Genomic DNA, 26516 nt, shown 5'->3' with positions numbered 1-26516 from the left:
TTTCACACGACATCTCTATTACCGAAAATTATAATTGCACCGTTCCACTGCAAGCTCTAATGTGTATTTGATAAACAAATAATGGTTGTTTGAACCGCTCAGAGGCCGCTCTTACCGAAATTATTACAAAAGCGGTGTCATAACGGCGGACAATTAAAATAGTGGGCCAGTTGAAAATTTTATTAATTAGACAGCTAAAAGGTGATTAATATTTACACCGCGCGGTTTTGATTTTACTCATAAACATAATTAACATTTATTTTCCTTTTCAGAGTAATTGTATAACGGTTTTAATATTCTATTTAAAACTTTTTTGAATTGCAGGAGTTAAAATCCAGTAATGATTTTAATATTTTCTCGATATCAAATCGAATCGATAAATCTGTTATTAACACAAAATCAATTTAAGTAATCTATTATAAAATTTAAGTAATACACGACTATAGGACAATACAACAGATAGCAGTATTAATTCGTCTTTAGGTTATTTTAATGTAAATTAAATATGTAATTGTATATTTTTAATAAAAATATATACGCTTTCTTTCTCCTATGCATCTGAATTCGTTGTTTGAAGCTTTTTTGACATATGAGCCATTTATCATCCGATCAGGTATAAAGCTTGAAGTAAATAAAAGCTGTAATTCATCCTAAGTTACGAAATATACACGTTTATTGGTTGTAGGTGTAGAAACTTTAAAGGGTCTGTGGATATGTATGTCATTTGATAATAACTAATGTATGGTACACACTGTAGAAAAAACTACTTTTTCAGAAACAACTTAATAATAGGAAAAAGCTTCATCAAAATTCCATTTATTACACATTAAAATTAATTATTGTTCACCAGCTGTCCCTGCAGACTTTGTACTGTTAGAAGTTATTGACCTATCTTCCAACAGAAGAATAATTCAATGTCATATATTCTAGACTCTAGATTCTACAGTGATACCTTTGTAGAAAATGATTGGAAATAGGTGTTTAGGCTTTGAAGATTTTGTTGACAAATGAGGTATACATTCATTTCTTTAAAACTTTTACACCTTAGCCAATCACCCTATATCAGAGATAAACTGATAGTGAAAAGCATAATTTTTGATTAATTATTTTATATTAGCGGTACATAACTTGAAACCGAGAAGGTTATATACAATTTTTAAATAAAGTTTAGGGGAGAGGCGACTCACACCCCATTCAATTTAACAAAATACATTCGGCAATTATTATTTATAGAAGTGAAAGCGAGCATATGTACGGGCGCGATGATTGTTAGGGTGCCGGTGTTGTCTGGCCGGTGGGTAGGTCGGATTGGCTGGCGGGTGTGAGGCTCTGCCCTAGGGAGTACACTACCCCTGCGCTAGTGCGGCAGAGCGTACGCTGTTGACGCAACCCCGCGGTGCGCTGCGGGTACCAAACGATTAGTTAGTAACAGTTACCTCACTGTGCAACCTATGTTTATAAGATGAGATTACGGTCTATAAATCCATTACCGATATTACTTATACATTGGTACAATATATTAAATCGCAAATCATGCGCGCATTCGTTTGTTCCTTCCGAGCTAATCCTTGGAAATCTTAAAACGATAAGAAGAAAAAAATAATTATTATATATTAATTTGGTATGAGAGAATATACATATCTACTGCATTTGTATTAACGTTATTAAGGTCTTCTCGTCGAATGTATGTTACGAGAGATAATTTACGGCACAGAAACATGATCGCTCACTTTAGGTCTCTAAGCCACAGTCGCTCAAGAAGACATGGACCAGATTGCCGTAGGGATTTAAGGTTTGCACTTAGCACGTACATTCTTTATTAAAACAAAATTAAATAGTAAATATATTAATGATATGCATGTGTGCACTTTAATTAATAATACAAAGCTCAAAAGAAGAATCAAAACATGTCGCGAACAATGTTACCCGAATATTTGCTACAGCCCGCATGGCTCGCACCCAGGTGTCGATCGCACTGGAGATAGCCAGCGATCCTATCGCAAGGGCACCCGTACATCGCGTCCCAACTACGAGCGTGACACAGAGAAATGGTCTTTACGAGGAATGAATAAGTAAAATTTAATTGTTTCGTAAACTAATTATGAACAAAATTTTCCAGGACACATTAGAACGAACAGAATATTCGCTTCTTTACATAAAGTTAAGTTGTTTAATAATTTTTAGAAATATAATAATATCATCATTATCGGCATATTAGCCGATAAAAGCCTACTGCAAAGTATAGGACTCCGCCCAAAAGATCGCCTCGATGATCACTCTAGCGCTGCCCGCGTCTAGCGACTTCCCATGACCTTGCCTACTGTCGTCGGTCCACCTAGTGAAGGGCCTAGTCGCGGATCTACCAACTCTTGAATTGCCGCTCGAGAACTTTTCGAACCCAAAGGCGGTTGCACGAGCGATGTGAATATAAAAAATATAAATTACATTGACACTTCAAAAGTAGTAAAGCCGATTTCATTTTTATTTTATGAATTAAAATATAATGAATGAAAATATTCGATTAAAAATCGTTCCGTTCATTACTATGCGAAAAAAACAATAATCAATCTACAACGTCACATTAGACAGAGCGCACACGGCAGCGTTGTGACAGCGTCCACAAGCGGTAGCTACCCCTCGCTCACAATGCCACCAGCGATGGCGGACCGATAACGCGTATGAATAATTCCTGTTATCGCTCCATCTTGCCACATGCCCTACCTGCCTTCTACCACGATACTACAAACTGCGAAACAACCGCCAAGGGTTTTACCCTCGAAACATTTTTAAACGGGAGTTGGAACGGTTTCATGGTACCGGCTACTACCGGCGCTTTTTATTCATTAGAAAGCTGTAAAGTTTCGGCCTTTGTGCTAGATACACAGTGTACTATGAACCCATTATGTGTAGGGAGTATATAGAAGTATCGTGATTAATGTATGTAAATAAAAATTAATCGCCAATTGAGTCGATAAACACTAAACTTCAGAATATCCCAACAAATTCCATTAATATTCTTTTTAAATTTTCAGTACGAGTATGGTTTTATAAAGCAAAAAATGAAAAAACTGCAAAGAATAAACCAAAAGAACACTTTTGTTTTTCGTTACGATCCTCAATGTAAATTAAAACAATGCATTTGACTAGGCTAGGGCTTAACCAAACAAAAAATGTGGAATGCATAATCACTTTGTTACTAGTCTTACAGTGTTCGAAACAGAAAATTTATTTTTGTAAGTCATCATCGTGTAATCAATCAATAAATAGAACCATCACACTGAAATACGATAAATTTATTTATTCTAATAAACTGCGAAATACTATAACTTTCACAAAATAAAGCATATTGGAAAATGAATTGATCGATTTTTCAGGAACAACTAAAGTTTAATGACGTAGAAATGTTCACTAATTTTATTTAGAGTTTATAATTGTCCATATATATAATGGAATTGTTTTAACTTTTTTTCTTCTTGTTTTAACTTATATAATAGCTATTGTAAATAATAAACATAATGTATAAAAATAAATCGGAATCCAATCAAAACCAATGTACACGTTTATTCTCACAGTCGGTGCGGAAACAAAGCACCGGAATTGTATCCCGACCCCTGCCCTCATGCAACCCTCGACGGCAGATGCAGCTCCAGATCTTATCTGTACACCGCGCTGCAGGGCTCTGCAAGTGTTGTTGAAGCCAGCAACGATGCGTTCGCTTGTTTGTGTAACGGTTACGTTACAACCCCTTTAACTAAAAATAGTTACGATTTTACTTTGGCATGTTGCGGAATGAAATATCAAATTAAAAGTATATTATTAAATAAATCATATTTGTTTGTTTTTGGCTCAGGAAAATGCAACTTGTTCTGTTCACTCAGTTACATGGTTTATTCATTAATGATATATAAATTCATTCGTTGTTAAGTTTCATTTTAAAAGTAACTATTGAGTTTGGCCAACACTTCTCAGCAGATCAGCATTTCGAGCTTCGTGGTAGGTTACAACTTATATAAAATAATTAACTTGAAGAAGTTTGTGTAAATATCTATTTGAATCAAAATATTTTGAGTTTGATTGGCATTCATTCCACAAAGTTAAAGTTAAAGTTGTCTTAAATAATGTAATTTATTTGTAAACGTTATCTTATCACCTATTTGTAAGATATATTTCGTTTCTTTTTTTACTTTGGAGATAATCCTTCGAAAACATAATAACCTGTCCTCTAGGGAGATACCAGAGTTACCCTTTTAAATCGCTAATCGCGGTTCTCATCCAAACTGATTTAGGGACGTCAGAACCTCTTATGGTACCTTACGGTGCTCTCCAGGTGATACTATGCCGAGAAAAGTCCCTGTAAAAACCGTGAAGTCCACCACACAAAAAAAAAAGAAAACATCTTATTGCTGTCTTGAACTTCGGTAGAACGTCCATCGATAAAGGCCACCCTTAGTATATGTTCTTACAACAATATTATTCGTTTACAATATAAAGTATACAGTTCTGTAAATACTTACTATTATACGTAGTGTATGGTTTATCATAATCATACTAACAAAATTAGCATCAATAAAATAATATTTTTATATGAACACATTGAGTGGAAGGAGGAACAAAAACCATTTCTATATATATTATGCAGATTTTGTTCGCATATCTCTTACATTTATATGTACGTTAGTGTGATAATAAGCCACGCCATTGATACGAGATAAGACAACTATATGAAGTTTGTGCTTCTTCTCTTAATATACTAAGAGCATGGCCAACACGTCATTATCGTACAAATTATTTTTTATAAATATATATAGATAGATCCAGTCCATAAGAATAGGATGCGTAGCCACGACGCCTTTCAAAATAGACTTCAATAAGTACAGTTTGCGCACTAAAATTCGCAGTATCGTCATAATTTCAGCCGCAGAACGTTCAGTGCTGGACATTAGCCGCGCGCAGATTTTCAATAGAACCGAATGGAAACGGCTTGTATTCCGCGTCTTATCAAGGTCTTCTGTCCTTGTGGTTAGAAGTCTTAAGATACGGTTGCTACTTCTAAGTAGTCTGTGGTCTTCGTTCTAGAACTTTGATGCCCTGTTCTGCTCTGCGATCTGCCCACTGCCAATTCAACTTGTCAATCTCCTAGGCCATATCGATTACTTCCATGCGTCCCATGCCCTCTTTGTCCTCGTAGAGAAATCCTAAGCATAACGCTCGTTATTATTCGTTGAATAACAGCGAGAATGCGCCGGGAGTTAATATCTTTTTTCAACAGAAAAATAAAACATCGTTACAACCCTGTAAACAAGTTCTGTCTCGTCAAGTGGCTTTCCACTTGATATTCGTATTTATTTCTTTCTGTACGATGATGTAGACATACCACATAGGTTGGTATTAGTTCCTAGAAGAACTCGGATATAAAGACGTGATTTACTGATCTAATTTAAAAAGGTCAGCGTAGTGGATGGTATCGTGAGAACTTTCCTCGTCGGGCTCAAGGCCGGGCAGCGTCGGCCGGTCTGTGCGATTCAGGCCCGTATCGCTACACCTCGCATCCGCATGCGAGCAGCGTGCGCGTGCGTGTGTCCAGCTCTTGGACCCCCGCACATACGCCAACTTATCCCTTCCACATATCGTCTTTAGACGTGTTATCCTTTGTTCCCGCGACGGATCATTACACGCATTGCAACTGTAGCCCGCTTAACCCCTCGCGCTTTGTATTAGAGGTTCAATTCCTCTAGCAATCGTCCCCTGTGAAATGTCCGACGTGTTAGCGAATGATAAATGTAGGCGTCGGTATCGCGCATCGGATCTCGCCGTTCGCACGCCGAATTAATTTTAATTTATTGATCGTCGTATCGGCACAGAGTATTTTAGGTGCCTACCAACATCGCAATGCAGCGTCCGTTTTGAACCGATATCATGCTTAACTTGTTTAAACATCTACACAAATCATAAAAAGACAACACAAACTAACGCCGTCACCAGCTAATATTTCTGCTAAAGAGATTTTCTGTTACTCTTGTTATTAGTCGTAATTTGGAAACATTCTGTTGGAACAAAAAACTGGGTTTAAATTCACCACATGCGCTTGTTGCCAGATATAATATGTAGGATTTTTATCTCTAAAACGTTAGGTTTCTTCGCTATTTCTTTCATCTTTGTGTAGTAATAATCATATCGAACCCGCGATCTGCGATCAAAGGTATTACTACGTAAGTTGCTGCTACTCGAGAGCGTTTCCAGTTTACAATAATAATATGGAAAGGCTAGAGAAAAAGAAGTTGAAGTCGCCATTATTGGCTGTAATGTATTTAAATATAATCGCTACTAACGTTAAAAGTACGTAACACGGATAATTGTGATAACTGTGACGTGTTTTTCGCATGCCAGTCTATTTCTCGGCCCTTAACACTTCACGCGTCAGAATCCATTATGAATCGAATTATGGCATTCATTCACTTCGATATGATTATTGAGTCGCTGTTATCTGCCAGTAACAACTTAATCAATCCGCACACAGTGCAAACTTCGAGATGTTTACCTGATTAAAGTGATTTATGAGGAAGTTATGATGTTAATCACGTATAAGGAAAAATATTTTGCGGTTAAAAATAAATCATAACAAACGTAATCGTTATTAAAGTTGTTATGACTATTATTGTTTATTTACGTTTGTATTTACTCTTGCATATGAATATGTTAATAAAATTAAATTTCTTATACCAAAAATCTTAGCCAAAATTGATATGATATTTCAATAACATTAAGCAGGTAATAGGTGTACATATATTATATATAAATTTATTCAAGATAACAAGCGAAAAGTTACATCATAATTATGATTTAAACCATAAATGGGTGGACGCCATACGCTGTGCTTTCGGGTCGTGGTCTCCACAGCAGAACGCTAAGCAATCAGCCAACCCAGTGGCCATCATCAGTTCTGCGCGCTATGTAGACTATATAGTTCACTTTCAACCGTGTATTATAAATCTTTGGGGGAGGACAATGTCCAATAGTGGACATCTTACTACTAAAATGATGATAATGAAGTTCGAAAGCTCACTCGGGGAACTTACCTCGGACCATTATATTGATTTTTTATTGGATTAGGGGGCCGCTGAACTCATGGATCACTTTGGCGAAGTGCTTGGTCACACAAGCAAAGTCTCGTCTCGTCTAGAGTTGCCCACTCAATATACGAATCATTTTAATCCAAAAATGCCGAAAACCGAACCGAATTCAATAATTGCTATTGTCGATCTACAACAGAAGTGTGAAAGTGTCGCTGTATTTATATTTAAAGCTCTACAACACCTGGCCACTACAAAAGCTGTGATGATTAAACTTTTTGTATTAGTAACGACATCATCTACGAGAATGTTATAAAAATAGTAGCTGTTTATTAACAATAAACTATTTACGTTAAGTCCATACAGCTATATAATGAACCATTATTCATAAATGATACTACAAACTACTGAACTAAAACACGTATGCAAGTCATCGGACATGTTGTAAGTTGGAGTGTCCACCGACGAAATATGTTTATTTAACTACGTATAATGCGTCATTCATTTGAAAAATATTTCTTTACAATTTACGAATATGAAACAAAATCGTTTCGAGAATTTTAATAGAATTTTCCACATGCGCTTGTAGTTTATGCTCGGTTCTCACCGTTGCGCCACACATGACGTCGCCGTTCACATTTATGTAGCACATTATCCGAATCAATACACTGTCCTTGTAATTCTCATAAGTGTTGTGCGTCCAAAAAATGTTTTACGACCCCATCGGGCGCGTCTCGAATTGTAAGTCGTTCTCGCGGGCGGTCACACCTCGCGTTAACTTCTGATTGGATTATAATGCTTTTATATTACAATTCTTATTATTACGGGTGGCTGACGTGTGACGGGCGGCCCCGGGAATATCAACTAGGCGCGGCGGAAGAATCGGCCGCCCGAACCGTCGTACCGGCGCTGGAGACCATCCGATTTTATATCCGGATTGCATTTCGGCTGTTACGTAACACTGCCCGTTTTCAATTAACCATTTTGATTTATAATTTAAATTCACCATTAACACCATTGATACCAGTTTTTAAATAATCTTTAAAATTCCTTTTACATGGAAATTAATAAACTATTTATATGCCATCTATTTGGATATATTATAATGAAACTGATTTAGTTTAAATATATGGTTTACGCATTTGCATATCGTGTTTAAGCGTAGTGTCCATCGTGCTTTCGTCGAGTCGAGATTTCAAGGCGACAGAAGCCGCTAAGCCGATCGGAGGTCGAATACTTGTCGTCGTGGGTGTCTCGCGCCTAATAGCTCCATCTCATTAATTTCACATCGATATCGCCAATAAAAGCCGAACCGAAAGAGATCGGTATACTATATTAATAAATTAAAATGAATTCTTTTTTCAACAGCGTTATAGTTGTTTGTTTAAAAATCTATTGTAATAAAAGATCTAGCTGGTATTGACATATACGCGGCCATAAAACGTTATATAAAGTTTACACCTCTGTACTACTGAAAAACATCTGAGGCAATAAATTCCGCTGAGCTAAAAAACTTATCCGAGTTTTGCGTCGACAGACTCCTTAAACTGGAATATAAAAAATAGACATGTCGCGATAATGATGTAAGCTGACGACACCACAATTTCTTCTCGGCCGCGGCGACACCGTGAAAGGAATTTCTTTGCATACAGGGCATGTAATTTTAAGTGCATGCGCCCTGCATACACAATGTGCTACTCGCTGGAACCCGGGGTGGGTACATTGTTTTTTTTTATTTTCTTACGAACCCATCACTTCTCATTAAGTGGCGTTTGAAGAATAATTTTACATCACTAATGTCCGGACATGAATTTTATTGTTATTGCATTTTAATAAATTTTCATTGTTCGAACGCTTGTCAATGGCTCTCTCTCGTTTCCGAGCGAGGAAGGAAGTGGCATCTTGTGTTTTCATTTTTAGGTGGAATTTGGGTTCATTCGGCGAATAGGTGCCGCATAATAAATTTGATATCTACGAATTGTTTGACTTGCGTACTTTTGTCAAACTTTTTTGTGTGAATAAAACATTTAAATTTATCAAAGAATTGTCACCTCGTGTCATTATCCTATTGCTTGAGGATCGTGATCCTTACACGGAGAAACCTTCATCTTTATTATGTTGCCGCACCCGTTCCTATCTTTCGCATCGTGCATGACATCGGTGTCAAGTGTCGAACGGATTTGGTCCTATTAATGTTTGCACTCTACTTTTTAATTTTTTAATCGAGGTTTTGGATGACGTAACTTAAAAAATTTCGATGCAGATAGATGGTATTTATTTTCAAAGAGATAGGATTAGAACCTAGAGAGAAAGAGATAAAATTTTAAACTGTAATTAAAACAATTTTTTGATTAAGGTGAATATTGCCATTGAAGATTTTTAACTCATTTATATGATTGATTTTTATGTTGATTATAATCTTTATATCAAACATTGTTACATTTTATATAAAAAAGTAAAGTTTTTGGCCGGATTTTCTCAGGAAATCAGTACTCCGAGCTGAGAGTAGTTTACCACCTTTAATGTTAAAATAATCGACGATTTAAAAGTGAGTGTAAATGTCTACTTGGATTAAGATGTTTTGAGTTTAAATTTGAAATTTGATATCACAGTATGTCGACTTTGTGAAATCTTTTAATTTTTATTTTTACTCTATTACGCACGTTTAAAAATTAAAGAGAATTCGTAGGAGAAAGTTATATATTTTATTTTTAAGCCACTTGAAACTTAATTTACGACAGCAACGCCAGTGCTCATCATTCAGTAATCGTGACATAGACACGAAAAAGAGTTCATAGATCCAAAAAAAATGGCTGCGGCAACCGTTGGCCGTCGGATATGTCACGCTACACTTGTGATTCCCGACATCAAACAGACCGACGCTTTGCTATGCCGGCGCACTACGAACAACCTGCCTCTAGAAAATTTCCGCTACATTTGATGCGACAGTTTAATGTTGAGATACTGAAGCCACCAGTTGAGATACTACTATATAGATATTACTAGCATCTTCCGCGAAATGATTTTTATTTCCGACATACTATGCATTTGTCTTTTTTTTGACTCGGTGTTTGGCACTGGTCGGTATGACATTACTCCTGAGGATGCCCCTTGGAGGGGTGATACACGTGTTGAGTGAATTAAAGGAAGTACTCGTAGTTGTGTAATTCGTATTGTTTGCCGCATGCGCATTTATCAGCGGGCTGGCGGGCGGTGCACTTTATTGCACGAATACGGCTACATAGCGGAAGTAGCTATATATTAGTCCTTTTCTTACTTGTTTTAAAAACTACGGGATAACTTTCGCGTACTACCATAGTTTCATCAGTTTTTCCTAGAGCCTAAACAGCAGAGCTGGTGCTCCCCACTTATAAACTAAACTAACAGCGGATTTAAAAAAAATATAAATCACTGACATAATTATTTTTTTAAATGTCTTCATAACTAGTTTAACTGGTCTATTACGCAATATTTAAATATATAAAGAAGATATGGGTATACTAAATTAGAACGAAACGTTTTATGTGTTCTATTCTCGGAAAAAAAACCTTTTATGGAAAATTATTTGCAACGAAGAAAGATTATTACAATCGCTAAATGCATCAAGTGCTTACGTCAAATTGCATAAAGCGCATACGTGCTAGACTTTGACCTATTTTATTCGTCTTTATTGCATTATCTTCATCGTAGATCCCATTAAACCAGTGACGAGTTCCTATAAGGCCTGTATTGTAATAGCCGCTTTGTGATCGCGGGTTCCCTTCATGTAATCAGTTTTTTAAAACATATTTATGGTTAGTGTTTCAGCTAATCTCGATATACATTTTGGTTGTATAAATTCAGTTATTTTTAAGTTATCTCTGCGTCAACTAAAAAAGATGGCTTTATACATGTTACTATTATTGTTCTGGGAGCGCTATAGCCAGCGAATACAGTGTCTGATAAATCTGGATAGTCATGTATGAGACGATTTCGGGGATAAATTGTACAAAGCTAAAGATGAGGCACAAGGGATACAGGGACTTGAGTGTAAAAGCTACAAAGGTGGCCACTCTAAAATAAATTACAATTTTTTTTTATATCATTAAGACTGACAATACCTTCTGGCAACACTAAGTCTGTAGGGAGAAATTTTTGAGAATATTTATAGTTAATATATAGTAATGCGAATTTTATGCTGTATTACCATTACCTTATTCATTTTCTGAAACGATTCATTTTTGAACACAGTGTACCGTACATGAATTGACAGCAAATGAGCTATACTTTCACCCATTCAAACACCAATATCCAAGCACCCTGTATACTTACTCCAATAACAAATATCATTACAAGAAAATTTAACCGTTATCTCCCATTTGTTATTATCATTATCAGTTAAATAATGATATGTACGCCTATTATGGAATGCTGGTCGTAAAATCTTTTTTTTTTTTAAATAAGCTAAAATAATTCATATTTATTTAACCAATAAAACATTTTTGTTTCGGACTGGATTTCTTTGATTTTTTCTTTCAGCTCTTTGATTGTCTTCGTGTGAATACTATATTTTTTTTTACTTTTTGGCCAGTTGTTTTTGTCATAAACAAAGTAGTTTCGTTATACTCAAAGTCCAGTAAACAAACTTTCACACAGCTTTGTGTAATGTTATTACAGCAATTCTTTTTTTATCATACTACTTATGTTATTATATGCGAATGAGAAAATTCGAAATTGAAATAAGACGTTCTTTTTTATATTTGATATGGGAAGGCTACATATACATATCGATTACAGACATTGTTTATCAGGTGAATTTTTTTTTGTATCGCATATCAATCTACAGCTATAAAATGACCACCCGGCAACTCAACGGACACTCGTTGAACGAAATAAAGGAGTAGACACAATATCAATTTAAGAAGCACAGCGAACAGTTAAAATCCGACCGTGACACAACAAATAGAGCCGCGGCTAAGTAAGGACGCGCTCGACATGAGTCGCAGTAATTTCCATAATTAATAACCGTGCGTCGGTCACGATGTCTATCATCGGACGTGATCTCGCCAACATCTCGTGCTCCTACGTGGATGCCGGTAAATTGTTTTACAAGCTACGATTTATTGGGTTATAGGAATACTTGTTGCGAAATTACAAGTTGGTTAACATCGGACCGGGGTCTCTCTGACCCCACAATCTTGACAATGGCTGGGCGATGGCGAGTGTTCCTGTAATAATGCCTATAATGACGGCGCCGCTCGGCAGCTTGCTTACATAACCGCTCGTGACTTGCGCATTACGGCATCGCCACAAAAATACGAGTCCGAAGACCGCAGGGACGGACTGACCACTACCGCTTATCGAATTAAACCTTACTTACCACACGCTACAAAGAAAACAAACTTTACTGTCTTAACCCAATAAACATTACGAACAATAACAACTACACTAATGATAAATAATCTAAAAATTAAAAAAAAAAACAACTAAACATGAAATAAGATCGTAAAAAAAAACTATAGATCCTAAGATTCAACCGTCTGTAATATAATAAAACGGCACTTATGTTATTCTATAGTCATTTTGTAAAATATCTCAATTTAAAAAGGTCGAAATAATCATCTAGATCACAATAATCACAGTGTAACAACAAGTCCCTAAATTATTTATTGTTTATAGTTTGTATACTCAATTAGTTTTGTGAACCGAATAGAAGAAACATTCTTAGTATAGAGACTTCAATAACACAAATCCATTGCTTATCAGTGGTTATTAGTTAGGCGAACCTGATCTTTCTATATCTATATATATTACCATGGTAATCTATTTACATTAAAAAATTATATCAATCCGCGACTTATAAATATAATCCACCATCATTGACCACACCTATATATATATTCACAACATCACAGTTAGTAGATTTATGTTTAAATATGTGCCCAATACATACCTGTATCAGCCTGTTCAACGATCATCATAATTTAATCCTTTAAAACTTACGCGAACAGAGTCTACTGACCTCACTTGATAATGTGACAACAGAGTGTCTACCCTCAGGCAATAACCTTGTTTAATACAGGCTTAGTCGATCAAACAAAAACCACCTTTATATTTTTTGTGAACGCTTTAATTAGTCTTGAGCCTTTGTTTTGTTTCTCATTTACATATAAAAATAAGTACGGTGATAATGGCTTTGTTCTATACAGGGTGACTGTAAAAAGGAGAGTAAAAGTTTTATGAGTAAAGGTAGCCATGTGGTAGAGGACTCAGATTTGCGATAGTAGGTCGCAAATTCGATACCTAGGATACAGTCTTAAAGATAATTCATATTCTATGCATTTATTATGAGGGATTATCACTTCTTACAAATAAATTTCCAGAGAATGGGCAGAAGCGTCCTCTGCGTACTCTAATACCACATTGCGATCGCCGACCTTCCTGCCAAACGTGGTGATTATGGTATATTTCCCCATAGATATTTTTGGAGGTCAACGCCTTGCAATGGGTATATATGCACTGAAACGACGACGACATCTTACTCAAAAATCATCAAAAGTAATAAATAATGATAATATAGTAAAAACAGTGTTTTTTAAAAATTTCTAGATCTTAAATGTATTTATTGTTAACTGTTTGTCATTGCAGATTTTGTATTGTCAGAAAGTTATTGACCAGTCATATTCTAAATAATAAAATCAATTTCGGTGCGATCACTTTATGTAAGATGTGAAGAAGTTAAAGCTTTTGCTTACAAATGTGTAATACATTAACTGCTTGAAAGATTTTACACCTATAACCAATCACCTTTATACATGTGAATATAAATTAAATCTGAATCAAATTAATGAAGTGGAGAAACAGCTGTACTGTGTATTGTTAGGTAAATCTCTTTATATTACGACATTGATAAATAAGATCCCAGTAACACCTTGTCATGTATAGCAATAAGCCGTAGAATGATTAACTGCGCAGTTATCCAATGTCAATACAATTCAATGCGGAGAGAAAGACAATTCGCTAATGCTTCGATAATTGGAATATGAAATGATAAATCATTTGCTAGGTATACTTATTGGACATTTTAATCTGTTTTGTAGTGAGACTGTTTGTCAGGAGTTGCCAGTGGACACAGTACGGCGTGATTGTTCGCAAAATGAATGAACCGGTCGGGGAAGATTGTGATAGTCGATGCTTGGCAAACTTAAACACTCTTCACATCACAAGCGCTTATATACATAATCTTTGGAATTGTATGCACCATTTTTCTTTTTTGTAACAGACAAATATTATAAAATTAACGGATATTTTACAGATAATTAAAATAACTTTTGACATTCTCAAAAATTTTTCGGTGTCAGAGATATGTATAGTAAAATTTTAATGCAAGTCGCATCCAAATAGAGCTGATTGCTCACTTTGTTTTTACATATATCAAATTCATTTCCTCCACTGCTATATGGACCGCTGCCATAGTTTTCCAACAAAATCGATTGGAAGCGGCTTGTGTTCAGTATCTTCTTTGTAGATTTGAAATTTTTTTTTTATTGAAAATGGGTAACAATACCATATTATATTCATGATGTAACAAACTCATCGCTACAACTATTCGATACTTACAGGATGCACCCGAAGCGCAATTGCATTGATAACAGTTATTTTGCGAGCTAGTCCGCAAACCGCCATACACACTTATTACACAACGTACACTCGAGAACATAAATGTTTAAGCACAGTATACAGAATGATTAGTTATGAGTGCAAAAGCTTTAATACTTTGAATATATAGCTCATTTGCTGTCAAATAATATATGGTACATCTCATCCAAAACTTAACGGTTTCAGAAGTAATAAATAACATATTAATTAAAAGCATTTTCATAATTAGATTAAGTAAATTTTAAAATTAATTATTGTTTTATATCTGACCCTCCAGACTTTTTAATGCTGGAACTTAAACGTTATTTCTCAATTATCGCTTTATACAGAATGATTAGAAATAGACTTTTTGCGGACAGTTGAGTTAAAAATATACCTTTTTAAAGTTTTTACATTATAACCAATCAACATTTATGTAAAAAAGAATTATAAATTAACTTATGACAAATCAATGTTATCGATTTAAGATTGAATTATCAAAACATGTAAAACTATGTTTTACTTGTAAATTATTATCTCGGCGGTGTCGGCGACTGTACCCTGCGCCGGTCACTCGGTCGGTGTTCGGACTATGCTGATAGATTATTGCTGTTATGTTGACCTTAACGTTAGACATCTGAATCCAATAATTATTGTTCAATTATTTAATAAGGAAATATTTTTTTTGGTTTATGTACTTATTTGTCTACGGAAATATTACGTAATAATGTTGAAATAGTTTCAGGTAGTAAATATTGAAACGATATTAGTTGGACATGAACACCTTTAATCTAAAAACCAACCTTTGATGAAAGATATTCACACAAACATTTATGTTTTAAATAATACATGATTAATTAAAAAAATAAATGAAAGTATTTCATTATAAAACTCTTCGTATAAATTGAACGATACGAATCACCCCATATTACACATTCAAGCGAAAAAAATCGACACTAATTCACGAAAGTAAACCTGTGGTACATTTTTTTAAATTAATTAAAGCTTATGCGACAAAGTGCCTTTTAGAAAGTTTACGATTTATTAACACTAAATCAGTACATATTTTGTTAGCATGCAAGTCAAGTTAGCGTTATCACGGATTATTCATTTACGACTAAGACGCCATTAATATTTAGTTTTTAAATCGTTTTTTTTTTTCAAAACAATAGCGTAGAAATAATTAAGGACTTATAAATAATGGTAATGAAACTGCAGACATGTAAAAAACCGGTAATTAATACCCGAACAACGTTAGTTAACGACTAGCCAGAGAATTATTTAAACAAATGTTTGAAAAGTAAAGTGTATTTTACGAATATATCTACTTTATGTAAAATAAATTTATCTTTAACTTTGTGCAGAAAGTAGGTAATAAGAAAAACATTGTCGGAAGGAATAGCCTTCCGAACATAGACGACGCTATAAACCGAACGTGTTGTGATTAATGTAATGGCACACGAGGAAGGATGTTTCGGGCGAGAACGCGGGCGTTTTACGAATAGTACTTTAATTACAGCTCTCGGTGGCCGATCAACGATAACACCCCTTGTAGTCAGCGATACGGCGTCCCGAACACAACAAAGAAAGACAAATGCGATACTTTCTTTACACAAAGGATTGTCCATTCTTTACCAGCCGCCTAGTAATGAGTCTACGTCGCCCGCTCTTTGGCCGCTGGTAGCGCGGACAAAACAACGGGACATAAATCATGGCGGCCCAGGAAATCATTCATCCTCAGTAATGTGCTGCGAAAATAGGCTTCCACTCGGAACGGAGTGGTGCGACGCTAACGCCCTCTGCTCTAAACGCTTTAAAGTACAAATTGCGGTGCAATGAGAACATAAATTTTTCATTTAAGGTAATTTTCGCTTGCACGTTGAACGCGAACGTTCTCTTTAAATTGCCCGGCTATAATTTGTTATAAGTGTTAAAAACGTATAAACAAGCCACGAATGAACTCCTCCATACTTGGTATTTTTAAATTATGCTAGAGGCTAAGTCAATTCATTAGAGCGACTAAAATTGTACTTTTTTTGCTTTATAAATTAGGTCCTCATAATTCAATATACATTTTTTCTCTTTAAGCACCAAATGAATACAGCATTATAACAATAACTTTCACTTTAAATACAACTGAGTCACGTTCATTACAAAACGAAACTAACGCTAGTTTGTAGGCCAAACCGCAAGCCGCTTCGGGCTCACTACACGATCGCCATTAAGCGGTTTTAAAGGCCAATCAATTAAAAAGGGACCGTAGTTCAATGGCCGTTCCCATGGCATTTTTGTCATAACTTCTGCTTAAAGACGAAATCGTGGACATTCCTCTAGTGCCGTCCGTAACCGCACTGCTATGTATGACAAATCGTGACATAACCACCGGCTCATCCACACTATGAAAAAGCAAGATACTACCTCTAAATAATTCAATATTATTATTTTAATGTCCTTATTACCGAGGACGAAGATCTAAAATATAATATTCGTGTCACTGTTGTCTGTTAAACTAAGTTTGCGATGAAAGGACGAATTCAAGCGAGCTCACCGCACGTCTTCGCTACCTTCATCGATCAAGCTCCGTCCACATCACCTTCAGCGCACCAATCGACCGGAAACGAGACCCATACCAAATTCTAAATTTGATCGGGCTGTTCACATATTTAAAAAATAAACTAAGATAAAAACATTTAGACTGAATATTCTTTTGTAAAACCTTTAAAAGTAACTTCACTAACCTAGCTAAATAACGAGGAATTAGTCTTTGGTTAGCAATATTATAATTTCTTTATATAAGAAAGCTTTAAAAGAGAGAGTATGGTTCAAGTGATCACTCTGAATATACGCATCACTTTTTTCTATTGCAATGTAACATGCTAATAATTACTGGCAGTACAAAGTCTACAAAAGCAGATCTGAAGAACAATTATTTAATACGTAGTAATCCGAATTTTTAAAACGCTTTTTCTTACTATATTATGATTACGTTATTATTATTTTTTTTAGAAATTATTTAGATAGTGTTCCATACGTTGGCCGTAAATAAGCTATACTTTTAGCTCTTTGAAACATTTACACTTATAACTAACACAAAGTATTAATGTAGTAATTTCTAATTAAAACTTTTGTGAATAATAATAGTAATATTAAAAAAATTCTGATAATTGAAAAAAAAAACACTTTTGAGATATATGAATGAATCGCTGTGTACTTCTCCCACGCGACGATCATCAGATTTTAATATCAAATATCAATATTTGGATGCGATCAATCAAAGTTAATCACGCGAAAGATATAAAAGCAATATGAATACATTAAGTTCTTTAGTAAACCGTGTGTGCAATGGCGCGAGAACCAACTACCGAGGGATCATTTTTTATGCTTAATCTATTAATTACTCACAACAAAGTGCGGGTACGTGGAACTTTTCGATTCAGTTATCTACGTAGCTACTTTGTTTCCAAATTGTTTATTACAAACGGTGTTTGCTATTGATCGGGAGTTTGTAGCACAACATAATCACATTGTAGCAGAAGATAAAATAGATGATTGGTTATGGGTGTAAAAGCTTTAAAGGAGTGTATATCTTATTAGCTGTTAATTAATATATTGGTAATCCTATCCGAAAATCAATGAGTGGTAAGAAAATACCTTAAAAATCAGTTTACTAAATATTGTTAATTATTATTTACTATCCATCCCTCAAGACTTTGTACTGCAAGAAGTTATATGTCCATCCGCATTCCAATATAAAAAATAACGTAACATATTTAAAATATATCATAGGATTATTGAAAGTAATTGTAAAGAAAAATGATCTATACATTAACCTCATTAAAGGTTTTAACACCTATAACCAATTATTTTGTGCATCTTGTTAATTTTTACTCTAGAGTAAGTTTTCTTCAATCACTACTAAGAAAACTTTGTTAAACCTTTAACTGCAAAATAAGATATTTCGTAAAATATTTTATATTCATCATCATTAGCTTACGTCCACGGATTGCTAGACATACATAGTCATTACCTTCTTCCCCACGTTCTTTATTGTCTTCGTTTACGTAAAACGTGTTTGGAGCTCATCGGTGGTGGTATCTGGTGGTGTCTACACCTCTTGTGCCTATATGAAGCTTCCACTCCATGACTCTTTCACTTTAAACACTAATATGATGGGACGACTAATACGACAGTTCACAGATTTTGAAAACTGTAGCGACAACTTTAGTTCTCTTTCGAATTCTTTAATCCAACATTGCCCAGCGGATTGACAAGTTAAACTGACTGTGGGTGAGTCATACAGCACACAGTACAGACAACCGCTAAGTGTTTGAGGATCTAAAGTCACACAGACCACGGACCGGCAATAGTAACTCAGTACGTTTATCCACAAGATGAACATCGGTAGACGCTGGGTGCAGACCGCCTCCATTCGACCTTATTAGAAATATATTGAGGAAGCCTATATCCATCAGTGAACGTCCTATGGCTCTCTTCGTCGATATCCGAGTTGCCTTCGAACTATGCACCAGCCCTACAGTTATAGGCCATAATTTTGCGCTATAAGTACATAACGGGTATAAAGCCTCCATAGAATCCTCCGCCTTTAGCCATTAAAGTGTTTGCAAGATGAGGATGTGTTATATATCATTCGATTAGTTTTTATAATAGTTCAAAATTAATATTTTAATATTAATATTACTTATTTCAACATGCTAAAACCAGGGCATATTACAAGAAATATACAAGAAAATACGTTGTTTAAAGATTTATTTATATTATGAACTCATTTATGTTGGTACGCTATTTGTATAATATATAATAATCAAGAAAATATTTTAAAAAGAGTACATCATTGTTAAAGTCAGAAACATTAACAACACAGAACAATATATATATATATTGTTCTGTATTCTTATACGAGCTTAAATAAATACAATTATAACGATAACAAACCTGAATCAAATAATAAAAACCTTAAATGTACGGTAAAACTATTCAAAAAAACATTCACATAAGGTGCAACTTTGTGCAAGTTTCAAATTGATCTAAAAACAAATGTTAAGCGATTTAAAAACTTAAGTAATTAGGTCAACTCGTCCCGTGTTGAAAAGCAATCGATACAACAGAGAGGGCGAAGTTTCCACAAAGAGCGCCAATAAAACCCGACGCTGGTTTCCGTTCTAGCTGTTTGTTGGTAGCGAGGCGGCGATCGATTTTTCTAATTGTAACCGAACCGGCAGCACACAGTGAAACTATGGTATAATTTAGTTTCTAGTTTACGTCAGTGGAGCAATGCATGCAAGCTTTACCTACAGTCTAACTGAATAATTATTAACGCAACGAATTATTTCAAATTGATTACTGACCATATTACAATGCCTATACCATTATTTTAATTTATATTTATAATTACAAAACATTTTTATCTACGCTAGTTTCGCTAATCGTCATTATTTTTTCTACCATAGGACATTATTAGACATAGGTTACCTTAGACTTCTAACAGGACAGATTTGAAATCTGCATTCAGCGTTTTTAACGACAATGACAAAATCGTCTGTTGTGCTTGCTGATTCGTGGTCCCACTCCAAAAAACTTAAGGTTCCAGCGACCATCTATCCTGCGAGCTATTTAGCTTACTACTTCAACTTTTCAATCTACTAGGATATCTTTCTCGTCCAATATACTAAAATAAGTTTATCAAATCGATAATTTATTATTTAATAATAGGCCTAAAATTGGTCTTCTTGTGAAATTCACTATTTAAATAATAGTTCCTATAGATAATAAAAACATCTAATCATTTACATTCTTAAAATAAACAATGATGAAATAGAAATAAAAATTTCTTTTTTTGTTTTTAGAACCAAACAAAAAGGTTTCACTTATGTGTGAATTCATTTATATGTGTGAACAAATGTATTATAAACAGAAATCAACAATCTAGGGTTGACTAATTTAATCGTTTAATAGGTCGTAAGAAATGTTATAGCAATCCACGCACACGCAGTCGCAATCAAGTCAGCGTTTTTTTACACGCCACAAAGCGGCCGCTGTTAAATGTATTGTGACGGTGTATAAACGGCCGTTCTAACGGGCGTCTTTGATTTAATTAAACGTGAGGTGCTTCTGCTTATGGACTTACGATCCTACCGTAGAGCATGCAGTATCGACGCACGCTCCTTGAAAGGAACTCAAATTGAATCTTAATAGCACTTACATACTCACATCAACAATCGACAGATTTTATCTTGACTTATTTTAATAAGTTTAGTTAGTACACACAACTCTTTATATCATAGTATTAAACATAAATTTAAGCGAGGTATTACTTTTAATTTCAAGATTTATATAAAATCAATGTTATACCGATTTTTGCAAATAAAATACTTAACAACACTACTTCTATCTGAACTACGTTTAAATATCTGTAGAATTATTAAAATAATTAAACCTAAAAACATAAATAAATATTTAAGTTAAAAATGACATGAGATTCGTTTTTTATACAACCTTTAACAACATTTTAATTTGTACAACAGCTAATTAAGATAACTAATTTAAAAGAGTAGTAAAACGTTATGTTCGAAACGTTTACTCAAAGTTACATTAAATTAATCGTCTGAATGGAAAATCTAAGAGATCTCAAGCACAGAAATCGAATTCAGTAGAGTTTGCAAGCGAACATGCTCCGAGTCTGGAAAGTTTCACAGAAATATTCGATTTCCGCGCGAACGCCCGTGGGCGATGCTAACCGGGGGATGTCGTGAAATATGTATATATCCAAAGTTAATAATATGTTTTTCGTACAGTTCACCTTATATATTTACTTACTTTTTAAACACAGATTTTTCCACTGATCAGCTAATGATAGTCTTTTCTTCTTCTTTTCAACAGATAGACGCCAACTGCAAGGCATAAGCCTGCTTCAAAAATCATCACGTTGACTAGTCTTGGGCAGCCCACCTCTATTCAATTCCCAGTCAAGAACCTTTCAGCCTCAACAGCTGTCAACTGACAGTGACAGTTTGACGGGTCATATGTGAAATTCAGTGTTTCACGCACTAGGTGATTCTGATCACTGAATCACTATGTATTTATTATTTTGTGTCTACTACAGCACACATAAATTTTACCTACAGATTTTAATTAATTATTAATCTTATTTTGTCATGTTCCTTTTAGTGTAGCTTTTTTATCATCAATTTTCGCTAACGGCAATTTCTTCCCGACACCATTAATTTTTAAAAATAAAGAATAAAAAATAAAATTGAAAAACTAAATTATACTATACTATTTTTATGGAGTTTCGGGGTGTAAAATGAAAATTGCTTAAGAATAAATAAAAATTTTGCACTGTGTGTATGTACAGCGGAAACTTTACTCGTGTACGTAATGATTTTTGAAACATATAATTCTTTTATAGAAAATTCATTTTTTGTCGTGAACGATGAACGTGAACGTAGCGTGAAGGCTATGTTTTTGTGAAAAGTATAAAAAATTATAACAAATTAAGACAATTTAGACAAAACTTGCACAAATGTGTTTAAGAAATAGGAATACGTGAACAAACCGACGATTCGCATTCTAGTTTTTATCTCGAATACCAGAAGACATAGCATGACGTAAATAAACCGCACGAAACACAAATAAGTAATTGTGTATACGTTCTTGCAAGTTGCAATTCCAGTCCGGCGCGGCGTAGGTAATGAGATTTTTGAATGAAATTGAGTAATTTCATAAATTACCCGGTAGCGATTACGCGCGAACTTACTCCTGCCAAGAACTGTTAACTTTTTATAATTATGCAAACATCGCAAACGGCATACAATCATACCATTTTCTTAATTAAATTATAGTTTTTTTAGCTCTTTTATTATATAACTTTAGTTTGTCTGTTACGTATTTACGCCTCCTTGCTTCGGATCCCTCGTCGTGACTCTTATGATTTTTCTATCTTATGTCATCTGTGTCGGTCTTCGACGGTCTATTTTACTTCGTTACTGTGGTGTCGATGTTTGTTAGGACCTAATCTAACCAACGTGTGGGGCTGCGGCCTCATGATCGCCGTCCATCTATGCGATGATAAAAGTTTTTCCAAGTTGTCACCACTTTTCCTAGCTATATAACCGAAAAACTAAAATCTGCTTTGCGCATTTAGTGGAAAGGTAAGAGTATTTACATGTGCTCCAAAAACCAAAAGCCGGGTGCCTTATTGTATTAAGTATTTTATCATAGCTCTCGTACAATCAGTCAATTATACATTTTGCTAAAATATTCCTAAATTATGAATACTTTTTCTACCTATTTTCTGTAAACTGAGTTAACAAACAGCAACAAACTGTCAGTATGATTAAATACACGTTCAGATTTATTTCATACTAGCTAACCTGACCGACGTCCTGTCCTAGGAATGAATCAATATGAACCTTATAGAGAACTGTCCATTGCGCAAGTTTCAAAAGGAATTATAATTTTTAAATTTTCTGCACTGTTTTCAATTTTTTTCTCTATACAATCTTCTACAAAGTATTAGCAAAGTTATAGAAAGAAGATTAATTTAGTCGGTAGTCGTTCTTAAATTACAGCGTGATTATAGAAATGCATGAATAAAAATAATAATGTTATCGGATCATTTAAATAATGGACAGTGGTGATATTGGTTTCTTGTAGGGTTGCCCAACTTGGTCTACGCTAGTGGAAGGCATGTCAATGCCTAGTATTCCAAGGAGCCTTTATTTATATATTGTATTAAGCTAATTGAATTAGCACTACTCTATCGTATAATTCAAATTAAGTCTACAAGTCGTAGATATTTAGCAAATTAAGTCCTATTAAGAACAATCTGGGATTCTATAGTTTTATCTTTTAAAGAGAATTAAACATAAACAAGCAGAATAACATTGTTACAACCTTTATTCGTAGAACAAAAACTTGTTTATATTATTTTTTATTTTTTATTCAATTGTTCATATTATTTTCTCCATTGGATCATTACCAGTGACGACTTGTGTACGACAAGAGAAGAATGGCACAAGAACCCAATTTGAGCTCGCCTATAAATGCATCTTTCAACTTAAAACCACAAGGGTTCCAAACGCCCGACTTGAGCTTATTTATGTATAGGAGAGTGCCTTAGTAGAAAAAAACTTGAAATTACAAATAAAAAAATGTTCTCTATATGAAGTGATAATAATATTTAAGGTTAGAAAAACATTGATATATTTTGTATAACCTGAAATTTTTCTATAAGATTGAAGGTAAAGTTTCCTTATTTTCTGCTGTTTAGTGACCCACGCGGTTTGTATCTGTTAAAGTTAATACAATACTATTATCTAGATTTTTGTTTTACGAAAATGAGTAATAAAATGAGAAATAGTTCATTAAACAAGCTGTTATACAAGTAAATAGAAGAGGTTTCGAAAAAGTTTGCACAGCTTAAACTGGAAAACAGTTTTTATTTCCTAAAATCTATGAGATGGTGTTAAGTCCTTATAAAGTTTCACATTGTTTTATTTTTGGTATATTCGTGGTGAAATTAGATCTTTCTTCGTATATAAAGATAAGTAACGTTAGTTTTAGCTTTTAACTTTAAATCGAATTTTGATTTATTGTGTTCACGTTATTGATTATTACGAATTTTATTAATAATCTAAAACTGTGTTTTTAAATGATTGCTATAATTACTAAAAGATAAAAACAAACTAATTGAAACCCAAATTAATTGAATTTATGCATCAGACTAGGAATTAGTTCCTTAATTTTTTGTTACCTGAAATTATATTTTCTTAACTAAGCTAGAGTTACATTTGATTAATATTTATTTTACGTTCCTCTATAAATTTTTATGAATTGTATACGTGCAACGCGTTTGCAGATAAGTAAAAATGGTCGTATAAAATAACATCTTGCATGTAATAAGTAGGTTCATCCTCGCCGAACCGAAACCGAGGGTAATTTAGTGATTATTTTCGCAAACAGAATTGCCGTCGGCTTATTAATTCGTGTACGAACAGGGAGGAAATAATTAATGGTTCAAAGCGTCATTATTTTTATACGAGGCTGAGACATCGCGCGGCTGGGAGGAGATGTCTCCGCGTGCGCCGGCGCAGGCTCCGCCCCTGCCTTTAATTGCACCAATCTGCGGGACGAACACGCACACACGCATTTCCACGTACCCACATACGCATTTCCTCGCTCACCTCAACACATAATGGCATACGCTGCATTAGGCAAAAGCGGCGTCTTTTTTTTTCGTAATTGTAATTCATTGTTAAAACACAAACGAATAAATAGAATAGCCATCGCTATAATGCTCACATGCGCCATATAACTAAAGACAACATCTAGTTTTAACGAGAATTTTAAAAGAATAAAAAGCATGATCGGAAAACGAAGACAGCGCTAACGAATTATAGAGGACAGAGAATGAAATGAGGAGAAAAAGAAGTTTAAAATAGACAGGTAATGCCTGTTCCCGGGTCGCCGCAATTTAAGTAAAACGAATGTTTAGTCGATTTTAATTGGTATAGTGATGATTGGTCTCGATACGACATTCATTTACTTACCTCTATGAAAACGGTAATTGGAGAGGATCCGTTAATGGTACTCAAAAACAAATTATCCGTTATTTCTTTCTCAACTACATAACATGTGACAAGATTCACACGAATGTCGTTAAATTTTATTTACACTTAGTACATAAAAAAATGAATTTTAGTTTTGAACTTTAGGCGCTCAAGAAAAACACACCAGAATTTTTCCTTTACAATTATCGAAAAGCAGAAAATTAAAAACAAATACAGCGATGGGATTTTAAAATATATTCTGTTAATGTAAAGTTGATATTAAGACGTACGGAGCCAAGGAAGCGAACTCGGCTGTCATTGCTCAGTACGCGTGAAATCGATGGACGGCTGATACTGGACGCCGAATTGTATAAATATGTTTGTCTTATTGGACGACGCACGCATGGCTTTGGAACAAAAATATTCTAATAGGACCCTCCGAAACATAAACTCCTGTGACTTTTAGAGTACAGATAAAAAATAGTTTTAAGTTTAACTTTGAATTAAAATAAGAGTATTTTAAATAAAAAGTAACCTATAAAAGTTTCATCTTAAACGAAGTGAAATAAATAATTTTATCCATATCATCAATCGCGTCACCAAACCATAAATTAAAGAGTGCGTGTCAAATCGGATGCCCTCTGCTCGTATCGCATTACACTCACCTATTACAGAGACGACACACTTTGTATAAAAAAGGAGACCCAATCCGAGGAATGTAGAAGTCTGCTTTTAGTTTTTTTTTAAGTTGTTGCGTTCCAAAGCTCTCAATTTTCGAAGCAAGTACCTACAGGCGTCGTGGTAGGAATCCAAGCGAAGCAAAGATTCTTTATTTGAATATTTACTTAATGACATTGATAGTGAAATCAAATGTGTCGTTATTAACAGTTATTAATTTACGGTTTATAAATTATATTATTAAAAAACAGTTTTCCCTATGTAAACAAAGTGTCGTGCAAAGAATTATTTAACATATTCCGCCGCAGCCTTGGTAGCTTTTAAAAATAATATTAACTGACACTTTTTTCAGACTTAATATACTGCACTCTTTATTCTTGCTGTCATCGTACTTGTTTATTGAAACCTTGCTGTCGTGAGGATATATTATACTATCTGCGACCATTCTCAAGTGACAACGGCCTCCGAAACTGAAATATAAACATTTAAAGAGAACGATTTAACAACAATATGTTACCGATTATTTGATGAACGTTGACACGCGAAATAAAAAACAAGTTGAAAATCAATGTTTTACGTAATT

At 34.5% G+C, this 26516-nt stretch overlaps 1 protein-coding gene across 3 annotated transcripts in view; it reads right to left on the bottom strand.

Annotated features, from left to right (window-relative positions):
- The window catches only part of LOC137930896 (GATA-binding factor C-like), a 121167-nt gene that overhangs the window by 77220 nt on the left and 17431 nt on the right, over positions 1–26516 (bottom strand). The gene's annotated exons all lie outside the window — the stretch shown is intronic.

The sequence above is a fragment of the Battus philenor genome, unplaced genomic scaffold (assembly GCF_028537555.1).
Source record: "Battus philenor isolate CCGP_79_NKW_IND1 unplaced genomic scaffold, ilBatPhil1.0.hap1 SCAF_7, whole genome shotgun sequence".
Classification (NCBI taxonomy): Eukaryota; Metazoa; Arthropoda; class Insecta; order Lepidoptera; family Papilionidae; genus Battus; species Battus philenor.
This window is presented reverse-complemented; position numbering and strand designations above follow the sequence as displayed.